At 40.9% G+C, this 12,288-nt stretch overlaps 1 pseudogene; it reads left to right on the top strand.

The window, feature by feature from the left end:
- The first annotated feature begins 1,947 nt into the window (after positions 1-1,947).
- Positions 1,948-11,822, top strand: LOC138442989 (UDP-glucuronosyltransferase 2B31-like; annotated as a pseudogene).
- Positions 11,823-12,288: the final 466 nt, after the last annotated feature.

Genomic DNA, 12,288 nt, shown 5'->3' with positions numbered 1-12,288 from the left:
CAGCCCAGCCTGAGGATGGTGCATCAAAATTCCAAAACTTATGCCAGGGGAAGTCTCAGAGCAGCACGATCCAGGGATGGCATGTTAAAGCCAATGTCAGGACCCAGGGGGTGTGGCACAGAAAAGAATTGGTGTGGCCCCCGTAACAGTCAATCAAACTCTGACTTAGAATCCAACAAGGGGGTTTAGAACAGCCTGGTTAATGGTCAAGGACATGACTGCAAGTACAAGATGAGGTCTACAGCTGTAGCAGCATGTCCCCAGTTTTGCAGTGGTGGTTTAGTCAGCCTGTTGTGTCCGACTCTTGTGACCCCATGGACTATAGCCTGCCAGGCTCCTCTGTCCATGGGATTTCCCAGGCAAGAATAGTGGAAAGTTTGCCATTTCCTTCTCCAGGGGATCTTCGCAACCCAGGGATCGACCACGTCTCCCACTTTGCAGGTGGATTTTTTACCAGCAGAGCTGCCAGGGAAGCCCAACGCCAGTTATACCAGGAAAAGAACTGGCTTGGAACCTGGGGGTGGGCTGCAGTGCAGCAGCTCCTCTCACATACACCACAAGCCTTGTGGCATCCCAATCAGAAAAGGCCAGGCACAGGACTGACAGGGCCCCAGGAGTCAGGTCCCACCCCAGGGACAGTTCCAGCCTCGGGAACGACACAGCAGCAAAGATGCGGCAGCTCTGTGGCTAGACTCAGAGTTAGAGAAGACTGTGGAAGTCCTCAGTAACACAGGCTGCAAACACCTATGATAGTGAGGCTTGCTGGTCTTTTCTGACACTACTCTTCCTCATGGAGGGAACTTACTCTGACAGAATTTCTGCTGGTGCCAAGCTGTCCTGAACCCCTTGTGCTCAGTCGCTCAGTCATGTCCAAATTGGTGCAACCCCATGGACTAAAGCCCACAAGGCTCCTCTGCTCATGGAATTTTCCAGTCAAAAGTATTGGAGTGATTTGCTGTTTTTCACTCCAGGGGATCTTCCCAAACAGAGATTGAACCCATGTCTCTTGCATTTCCTACAATGGCAGAGGGGTTATTTCTACCGCCTGAAAGTGAAAGCAGCTCAGTCATGTCCAGCTCTTTGCGACCCCATGTACTATACAGTCCATGAAATTCTCCAGGCTAGAATACCTTATTCTGGCTGTTCCCTTCTCCAGGGACCTTCCCAACTCAGAGATTGAACCCAGGTCTCTCACACTGCAGGTGGATTCTTTACTGAGCCACCTAGGAAGTCCCAATACTACACTTGATCTTAGCCACAAGACCCAGAATCTCTGAACTGGAGGATGGGGTAATGCAAGTAAAATCAGTCCCATGTTTTCTATATGACCACTCTCAGTTTTCAATCGTGCCAGGTTTCTGTTGCTTCTTCATTATAGTCCAGAGCTTTCCCAACATATTGTTCACTATCGGACATGACTGAGCGACTTCACTATTTGTAGTTTTTGCTATTTCTCTGTGGGAGATACAAGTGTTGAAACTTTCAAATGGTCTGTCTTGCTGTGTGCATGCATGCTAAGTTGCTTCAGACACGTTTGACTCTTTGCAACCCTATGGACCATAACCCATAACCCATCACCTTAACTCCAACTCTGATTGAAGGAGACTGCAGATATTCACTTGCTACAGTTTTCAGGCTAGTCTTGTCTCTTACATAACAGTGGATTTGCATGTGTAAACTCATCGACTTTTAGATCAGTGACAGCACTGACAATACTGAACACACTGTATAACCTGGAAGTGTTTTACTCTTTGCCCTTTCACTTGCTTTCCACTTCTGTTGACAATTAATATAATGTACTTAGTTGAGTTGCATTATGTTATAAATACATAAACTCCCATATTATAAATCAGGAATTATAATTTAACATCCTGATTGATTTCTCCTTTTATATATGCATGAGCACTGGTGAAAGAATGCAGTAATAGTTGCAGGAGCAAAAAGTCTATGAAGTGGCTCTCATTTCTGGTACTGCAACAGATGACTTGCTACTTTAGCTCTAGAAGTTGTGGAAAGGTGCTGGTTTGGCCAATGGAATACAGTCATTGAATGAATATGAAAACAGTTCTGGATGAACTTGTCAGGAGGGTTCATGAGGTGACTGTTCTGACACCTCCAACTTCCATTCTTGTTGATCCCAATGAATCATCTCCTATTAAATATGAGACTTTTCCTCTGGCTAAAGGAGCCTGGCAGGTTGCAGTCCATGGAGTCCCAAAGAGTCAGACATGACTGAGTAACTAAGCACAGCACACAGCACATTGTAAGAATTTTATCAAGCATTTGGTCAGCATGTGGACATATCTGGCAAAAGATTTCTTTTGGACACATTTTTCATTAGTAAGAAGTTTATACTGGGAATTTTTTGATGTTTTTAAGGATCTCTGTAAAGATGTTGTTTCTAACAAGTGACTTATGACAAAACACAGGAATCAGGTTTAACGTTGTTCTTGCAGATGCCATTGGATCCTGTGGGGAGCTTCTCACTGAGATACCTAGAGTATCTTTGTTTGTACAATCTCTGCTTCTTGTATGGTGATTCAGTGGAAAAGATTAGTGAAAAACTTCCATTCTTACCATCTTATGCACCTGTTATGTTGTCTGAATTAGTCGTCATATGACATTCAGGGAGAGGGTCAAAAACATATGTACTTTATTTTGATTTTTGGTTCCAAATGTTTCATGAGAACACATGGAGTAAGTTTTACAGTGAAATACTAGGTAAGTCATGTTTTTAGTTGGTAGCATGAATTCTTATTTTTTCTAGTTCGTTTGAAAGTGAATTCACATAAAGTCACAGAAATTTGTCTCCTCTAAGTAAAATAAGGAAATGAAAATACAAAATGATTCAGCAAACTCATAAATGTTATGGAAACTTTTATGGAATACTGCAAGTAGAGCCCTGTGTTCCGTTACTGGCATAGAACACTCCAGGAAGTCATAAACCACAATATCAATGATTAAGACTTCTCCAAAAAATTATATATCTACCTTACTAAACTTCTTTTTTTTTAATTTAGAAAGCATCACTAGAAACCTTGTAAAATTTTTGATTAACGAAGACACGTATATTGAAGAGTCCCACAGATATTTGTAGCAATAGTATCTAGGTAGCACTTAGAAACTATTCCTACTTGTTTGTTCCTACTTGTTCCTACTTGTAGCTCAGTTTTCTTATTACATTACACTACATTATATATTACGGGTTCCCAAGGTGGTACTAGTGATAAAGAACCTTAATGAAGGAGACTTAAGAGACGTGGATTCAATCCTTAGGTCAAGAAGATCCCCTAGAGGATGGCATGACAGGGTTCAGCAAACTCATAAATATTATGGAAAAATTTATGAAATGCTGAAAGTAGAACCCTGTGTTCCATTACTAGTATAGAGCATTCCAGGAAGCCATAAACAACCATTTGAAGGATTAAGACTTCTCCAAGCAATTATATATCTGCCTTACTAAACTTCAGTATCTGCCTTCATAAACGTCAGTGTCTACCTTACTAATACTCCAGTATTCTTGCCTAGAGAATCCAATGGACAGAGGAGCCTAGAGAACGACTAGGTCCACAGGCTCACAGAGAGTCAGACATGACAGAAGCGATTTAGCATGCATACATGAGTATTGCATACTATACGTGCACAGACGTATTTGCTTTATCAAAAAACAGACACTTTGAAACATCTTTGGCCAAAACATTCCAAGCCTTTTCCCAAAAATTGCCTAATATATGTATATGACAAGACAGTCATTTCATCAAAGATTTGTTTTTGTTTTTTCTTTCAGGAAGACCCACTACAGCATTTGAGATAATGAGGAAAGCAGAAACATGACTCATCTTGGCACCTATTGGAATTTAGAATTTCCTCTCTCAGTGCTACCAAATTTTGAGTTTATTGGAGGCCTTTTCTGCAAACCTGCCTGTTCTCTGCCTTTCTGGATTTATTTCTCCACTGATCTCCAGTAGCACATTGGGCACCTACTGACCTGGAGAGGCCATCTTTCAGTGTCCTATCTTTTTGCCTTTGCATACTGTTCATGGGGTTCTCAAGGCAAGAATCCTGAAGTGATTTGCCATTCCATTCTCCAGTGGACCACATTTTCTCAGAACTCTCCACCATGATCCACCTGACTTGGGTGGCCCTACACAGCATGGCTCATAGTTTCATTGAATTAGACAAGTAAGAAACTATTACTTAGCTTTTAGAAGAAAATTCTGACACACCACACAACAGAGATGAATTTTACTCTAAATGAAATAAGCTAGTCCAGAAAGACACATACAAGAAAACTCCAGAGTATCCAGCCTAGTCAAATTTGTAGACACATAAAGCAGAGTGATGGCTGCCAGAGGCTGAGGAAAGAGGAAATTGTAGTTTCTTAATAACATAGACTTCAATTTTTGCCAGATCAAAAAGTTCTGGTGATTGGTTTCATTATATGAATACACTTAATGCTACTGAAGCATAACTTTAGGAATGATTAAGATGGCAATATCTTTTAAAAAGCTACAATTCTAATAATTCTAGAATATATCCAGTTTTCTCTCTTTAGGTGCTTATTTAATTTATATGCAGAGTACATCATGAGAAACGCTGGGCTGGAAGAAGCACAGGCTGGAATCAAGATTGCAGGGAGAAATATCAATAACCTCGGATACACAGATGACACTATCCTTATGGCAGAAAGTGAAGAGGAACTCAAAAGCCTCTTGATGAAAGTGAAAGTGGAGAGTGAAAAAGTTGGCTTAAAGCTCAACATTCAGAAAACGAAGATCATGGCATCTGGTCCCATCACTTCATGGGAAATAGATGGGGAAACAGTGGAAACAGTGTCAGGCTTTATTTTGGGGGGCTCCAAAATCACTGCAGATGGTGACTGCAGCCATGAAACTAAAAGACAGTTACTCCTTGGAAGGAAAGTTATGACCAACGTAGATAGCATATTCAACAGCAGAGACATTACTTTGCCAACTAAGGTCTGTCTAATGAAGGCTATGGTTTTTCCTGTGGTCAAGTATGGATGTGAGAGTTGGACTGTGAAGAAGGCTGAGTGCCGAAGAATTGTTGCTTTTGAACTGTGGTGTTGGAGAAGACTCTTGAGAGTCCCTTGGACTGCAAGGAGATCCAACCCGTCCATTCTGAAGGAGATCAACCCTGGGATTTCTTTGGAAGAAATGATGCTAAAGCTGAAACTCCAAGTCTTTGGCCACCTCATGCAAAGAGTTGACTTATTGGAAAAGACTGTGATGCTGGGAGGGATTGGGGGCAGGAGGAGAAGGGGACGACAGAGGATGAGATGGCTGGATGGCATCTCTGACTCGATGGACACAAGTCTGAGTGAACTCCGGGCATTGGTGATGGACAGGGAGGCCTGGCGTGCTGCGTTTCATTGTGTCTCAAAGAGTCGGACACGACTGAGCGACTGAACTGAACTGAACTGAGATGTTTGGAGCAATCTTTTCAATATGTTAGCTATGCTGTTGCTCCTTTGTGATGAAGTGTCTTGCTGATCTTGTTTGCGACGCCAGTTTTCGTGCCATTCATACAGCTCACACTGTTCGCTGAACGCAGGGTAGGCAAGGCACCAGTTAAGAGCCTGGAAGGAGACTCAAGGAGCCACAGTAACTGCAGACAGGTTTACTGTCTCCTGACTGGCACGGCAGCCATAACACAGCTTCTCTCCTGGCTGATGCAGTACCTGTAGCAGCAGCCATAACATAACCATAACCTAGCCATAACGTAATCTCATGTAACATAACCATGGGTCACACCAGTGTAGCCCCAGTGCAGCAGCAGTGAGGGCTTTCATGGTGAAGCTCCTACAGGCCTACTGCACAAAGCAGCCCATGACCAGTAAGTACCTCATGATATGCACATGCAGTCCTACATCTGTTACAGATCTCATCTGTTACATAACCGTGCAAACTCATTGTTTACAGAACATGGGTGAGAGAGCATGAGAGCATGGGGCAAGAGGCCCTGACTGGAGTCATCTTGTTAATTTCCCCACATGAAGCCAGTTTTTTTTCCACAGGCAGAGAAAGTTTGCCCAAGCTCTGGAGAAAAAGTCATTGTGGTGTTTTCTTTGGAGTCAATGGTTATCAACAGAAGAATGGGCCAATATGATTGCATCAGCTCTTGCTCAGATTCCACAAAAGGTAAGCAAAGTAATTTAATAGTGGAAAAATATTTAATGAGTCACTTAAATAATATAAAAGGTGTGATTACAGACAATTTCTGCAAGAAAGGTAAATTATTATGATAACTCCAACTTCACTGAAACATTTATAAAAACCAAAATATATATGACAAGTGCTACAGTGGTGTGATCACTCACCTAGAGCCAGACATCTTGGAATGTGAAGTCAAGTGGGCCTTAGAAAACATCACTATGAACAAAGTTAGTGGAAGTGATGGAATTCCAGTTGAGCTGTTTCAAATCCTGAGATGATGCTGTGAAAGTGCTGCTCTCATTATGCCAACAAATTTGGAAAACTCAACAGTGGCCACAGGACTGGAAAAGGTTAGTTTGCATTCCAATCCAAAAGAAAGGCAATGCCAAAAAATGCTCAAACTGCTGCACAATTGCACTCATCTCACATGCTAGTAAAGAAATACTCAAAATTCTCCAACCCAGGCTTCAGAGAAACGTGAACTGTGAACTTCCAGATGTTCAAGCTGGATTTAGAAAAGGCAGAGGAACAGTGATAAAATTGCCAACATCTGAGGAGAAGGCAATGTCACCCCCACTCCAGCACTCTTGCCTGGAAAATCCCATGGACACAGGAGCCTGGTGGGCCACAGTCCATGGGGTCGCTAAGAGTTGGACACAACTGAGTGACTTCACTTTCACTTTTCACTTTCATGCATTGGAGAAGGAAATGGCAACACACTCCAGTATTCTTGCCTGGAGAATCCCAGGGATACGGGAGCCTTGTGGGCTGGTCTATGGGGTCTATAAGGTCACAGAGTCGGACATGACTGAAGCGACTTAGCAGCAGTGGATCATGGGAAAAGCAAGAGAGGTCTAGAAAAACATCCATTTCTCCTTTATTGACTATGCCAAAGCCTTTGACTGTGTGGATCGCAGTAAACTGTGGAAAATTCTGAAAAGGATGGGAATACCAGACCACCTGACCTGCCTCTTGAGAAACCTGTATGCAGGTCAGGAAGCAACAGTTAGAACTGGACATGGAACAAGAGACTGGTTCCAAATAGGAAAAGGAGTACATCAAGGCTGTATATTGTCACCCTGCTTATTTAACTTACATACAGAGTACATCATAAGAAACGCTGGGCTGGAAGAAGCACAAGCTGGTACCAAGCAAGATAGCTGGGAGAAATACCAATAACCTCAGATATGCAGATGACACCACCCTTTTGGCAGAAAGTGAAGAGGAACTAAAAAGCCTCTTGATGAAAGTGAAAGGGGAGAGTGAAAAAGTTGGCTTAAAGCTCAACATTCAGAAAACGAAGATCATGACATCTGGTCCCATCACTTCATGGGAAATAGATGGGGAAACAGTGGAAACAGTGTCAGACTTCATTTTGGGGGGGCTCCAAAATCGCTGCAGATGGTGATTGCAGCCATGAAATTAAGAGACGCTTACTCCTTGGAAGGAAAGTTCTGACCAACCTAGACAGCATATTCAAAAGCAGAGACATAACTTTGCCAACAAAGGTCCATCTAGTCAAGGCTGTAGTTTTTCCTGTGGTCATATATGGATGTGAGAGTTGGACTGTGAAGAAAGCTGAGTGCTGAAGAATTGATGCTTTTGAACTGGGGTGTTGAAGAAAACTCTTGAGAGTCCCTGGGACTGTAAGCAGATCCAACCAGTACATCCTAAAGGAGACCAGTCCTAGGTGTTCACTGGAAGGACTGATGCTGAAGCTGAAATTCCAATACTTTGGTCACCTCATGCGAAGAGTTGACTCATTGGAAAAGACCCTGATGCTGGGAAGGATTGGGGGCAGAAGGAGAAGGGGATGACAGAGGATGAGATGGCTGGATGGTATCACAACTCCATGGACATGAGTTTGAGTAAAGTCAAGGTGTTGGTGAAGGGCAGGGAGGCCTGGAGTGCTGCCATTCATGGGGTCCTGAAGAGTCGGACATGACTGAGCGACTGAACTGATTGACTGATGGTAGTTTAGAGTATCTTTTATTAACAATACTTTGGATTAACATTATCGAAATGGAACATATCTAAGAGATCCAGTATGAATTTTGATATTATAATAGGGTTGTGGGCAGGAAAATAAACCATCAAATTCTGCTTTGTCATTTGTTCCTTTTCATTGAAGGACTCTTGAGGACACAGTAAACATACAAATATTCTGGAGTTAAATTTTAACAGTAAGTGCAGTAGCACAAAGACATTATGCAACAGTGATAAGTCTGGAATTCATCGTGCAGACTGTGCTTGCCAGATAATCCTGACCCCTTTCATTTCCCCTAAATTTTAAAGTAGCCCTATCAGTGTGCTTTGCAGGGTGCTATTCAGAGAACGGATGGTCAGGGCTCCCTAAGAGACCTCCAGATCCCATCCAGACACAGTGACTTAGAGAAAGATAAACATCAGCCTCCCTGGTGACTTGGTCCTGACAAAGTCTGAATCAGGAAGATCGAAGAGAAGACAGGGTCCTGCCCTTTCGTAAGCTCTGTGGGTGGTAAGGTCTGGCCCTTAATGGACTCTGCTTCTAACCTGTCACTTTGCTCCTTCTGATTGAAGATGGAGAGGGACTGTAGGAAGGAATCAAGCATAACGAAAGCAGCATGGAAAAGATTCAGCAGCTTCTTTCTCCATAAAATAGAGTGGTACCTTATTTTCTAATACATAAAATTCCCCCGAGGTCTTTGGATATTTTGAACTACTTTTATAATTTGCTATCTGATATTGTGATCTTCTCCTAATGACCTATGCTGTTTCTTTGCTGATAGACTTAGTTTACATTTCCAGAGCAGATAGAGGTTAAACACTATAAATTATAATCCAGTGCATGAGAATTGATTGGGAATTCCAAAATCTGTACCTTACTTTTGCACTGGGCATAGAAACTACAGATTGACACTGTCACTCCTTTGTGGTTCATTGTTAAAGTGTTCATGATCAGCTGAATAAATTTTATTATCACAAAGTTGGAACTTTTTCAACAGTTTATTGATCCTTATAAATTACCAAAAAAAGGCTTCCTTCTAACACCGCACACAAAAATAAACTCAAAATGGATTAAAGATCTAAATGTAAGATCAGAAACTATAAAACTCCTAGAGGAGAATATAGGCAAAACACTCTCAGACATAAATCACAGCAGGATCCTCTATGATCCACCTCCCAGAATACTGGAAATAAAAGCAAAAATAAACAAATGGGATCTAATTAAAATTAAAAGCTTCTGCACAACAAAGGAAAATATAAGCAAGGTGAAAAGACAGCCTTCTGAATGGGAGAAAATAATAGCAAATGAAGCAACTGACAAACAACTAATCTCAAAAATATACAAGCAACTTATGCAGCTCAACTCCAGAAAAATAAACGACCCAATCAAAAAATGGGCCAAAGAACTAAATAGACGTTTCTCCAAAGAAGACATACGGATGGCTAACAAACACATGAAAAGATGCTCAACATCACTCATTATTAGAGAAATGCAAATCAAAACCACAATGAGGTACCACTTCACACCAGTCAGAATGGCTGCGATCCAAAAATCTGCAAGTAATAAATGCTGGAGAGGGTGTGGAGAAAAGGGAACCCTCCTACACTGTTGGTGGGAATGCAAACTAGTACAGCCACTATGGAGAACAGTGTGGAGATTCCTTAAAAAATTGCAAATAGAACTACCTTATGACCCAGCAATCCCACTTCTGGGCATATACACCGAGGAAACCAGAATCAAAAGAGACACATGTACCCCAATGTTCATCGCAGAACTGTTTATAGTAGCCAGGACATGGAAACAACCTAGATGTCCATCAGCAGATGAATGGATAAGCAAGCTGTCGTACATATACACAATGGAGTATTACTCAGCCGTTAAAAAGAATTCATTTGAATCAGTTCTGATGAGATGGATGAAACTGGAGCCGATTATACAGAGTGAAGTAAGCCAGAAAGAAAAACACCAATACAGTATACTAACACATATATATGGAATTTAGGAAGATGGCAATGACGACCCTGTATGCAAGACAGGGAAAGAGACACAGATGTGTATAACGGACTTTTGGATTCAGAGGGAGAGGGAGAGGGTGGGATGATTTGGGAGAATGACATTCTAACATGTATACTATCATGTGAATTGAATCGCCAGTCTATGTCTGACGCAGGATGCAGCATGCTTGGGGCTGGTGCATGGGGATGACCCAGAAAGATGTTATGGGGAGGGAGGTGGGAGGGGTGTTCATGTTTGGGAATGCATGTAAGAATTAAAGATTTTAAAATTTAAAAAAAAAAACTAAAATTAAAAAAAAAAATAAATGTAAACAGCATTTGTCTATGCCATCATGTGTGAATGGTCATGATTATATTCCATAGATGACTGAATATGGTAATAAGTATGTAAAATGTAACTATTCCTACTGATGTCAGTGCATTAAAAGTTATCATTGCTTATGATCATGCATCCTTTCTTCCTTACATGCCATATGGAAGACATTTAATGTTATCTTTTAATCTCTTCAATTTTAATGCTATAACTTTAAACTAATTGAATAAGGTATTTTTTTTTTACCCTAACAGGTTCTATGGACATACAATGGCAAAAAGGCAGACACCTTAGGACCCAATATTTGTCTGTATAACTGAATTCCCCCAGAATGACCTTCTTGGTAAATATTGGCAGAACAAATCCTAAAAACATGATTAACAGCTGAGAAGAGTGATAGTACTTCAATAGGAAACAAACTTATCAAATGTTTATTATTAAGACATTCAGAAAGAAAATTTACTTCTGTGTTTTCACTCCCAACACTAGAGGGGAGAAGGAAAACATATCATAGTTGGCACTGTATTATACATTGGTCATATCCCTTTTGCCCAAAATTAAAATATCTTCATTTTGCCTGTAATTGCTTCTAACAGTGAGTGGCTTAATGGGTTATTGTTCTACCTCTGAATGCTTTCCTTACACCTATTGGTTCTCCTGTGTAGGAGTATTTTAAATACTACTGATAAATAATAGCTCCTTATTTATTACCAGTGACTCTCCATTTTCTACAGAAATAAAATCCACAATCATTTCCATGAAGAGGTAGCATATTTCTTAATAAAATGAAGATTCTCTTTTCTTTAGTTCCACAGTTACTACCATTACCCTCTCTGTGATTTTGACACCATTCTGATCAAATTAAAAGACTTCCTTAATCTTTTAGAGAATATATTTCTGAATGCCCCCTTTTTATGCATATGTGGTTTCTTTTACCCAGAGTATTCTTTGAGCTGTTCTTCTGCCAATCTTGAATTCACTTGTGAAATCCAAGTGACAAAGCACTTCTTTCATAAAGTCTTCACTTATCTCTCCAGCAGACAGGAGTTTCTGGCTGTGAGTTCTGAAAGCAATTTAAATGCAGTTTCCTGTGTGTAACCATCTGTTATCTCAAAAATATTGCTTTTTACAGTGCCTTATAAGGCCCATTTCTTGTTTTATTCTGAATTATTATTAATAATTGTACTGAATGTCACTCAATGCTAGATCATCCAAAAACCAAAGGCTTTACAACTCATGGTGGAACCAAGAGCACTTACAAGGCCATCTGCCATGAGATCCCTATGGTGGGCTTTCCTATGTTTACTGATCAACCTGATAACATCACCTGATGGCCCACTGCATACCAGGCTTCCCTGTCCTTCACCATCTCCCAGAGTTTGCTCACACTCATGTACATTGGGTCAGTGATGCTATCTAACCATCTCATCTTCTGTTGTCTCCTTCTGTTTTAACTGCCCACTGTCATCAGCAGGCAGATCATTCAGACAAAATAATCAATATGGCAATAGTGATCATAAATTATACAATTGACCAGTCAAACGTAATTGATATCTTTAGAATTAATACATTGCTCTAAAAAAATCAACACACATCTTCAGTCTTTGCAAACTGCAGGATTTCTGCTGCTTTTTCATTTTAGTCCAGAACTTTCCCAAAATAATCTACATTGGTTTGAAGTTGGTCATTTATTGCTTTTGCTGTTTCTGTGAGGGAAACAATTGTTGTGACCTCATAACCCTCCATCTTGTTGATGGCACCTTATCTCTAATTCTGTGTCAAAGTGACTGCAGACAT

This window comes from Ovis canadensis, chromosome 6 (genome assembly GCF_042477335.2).
Source record: "Ovis canadensis isolate MfBH-ARS-UI-01 breed Bighorn chromosome 6, ARS-UI_OviCan_v2, whole genome shotgun sequence".
In the NCBI taxonomy this organism is placed as follows: Eukaryota; Metazoa; Chordata; class Mammalia; order Artiodactyla; family Bovidae; genus Ovis; species Ovis canadensis.
This window is presented reverse-complemented; position numbering and strand designations above follow the sequence as displayed.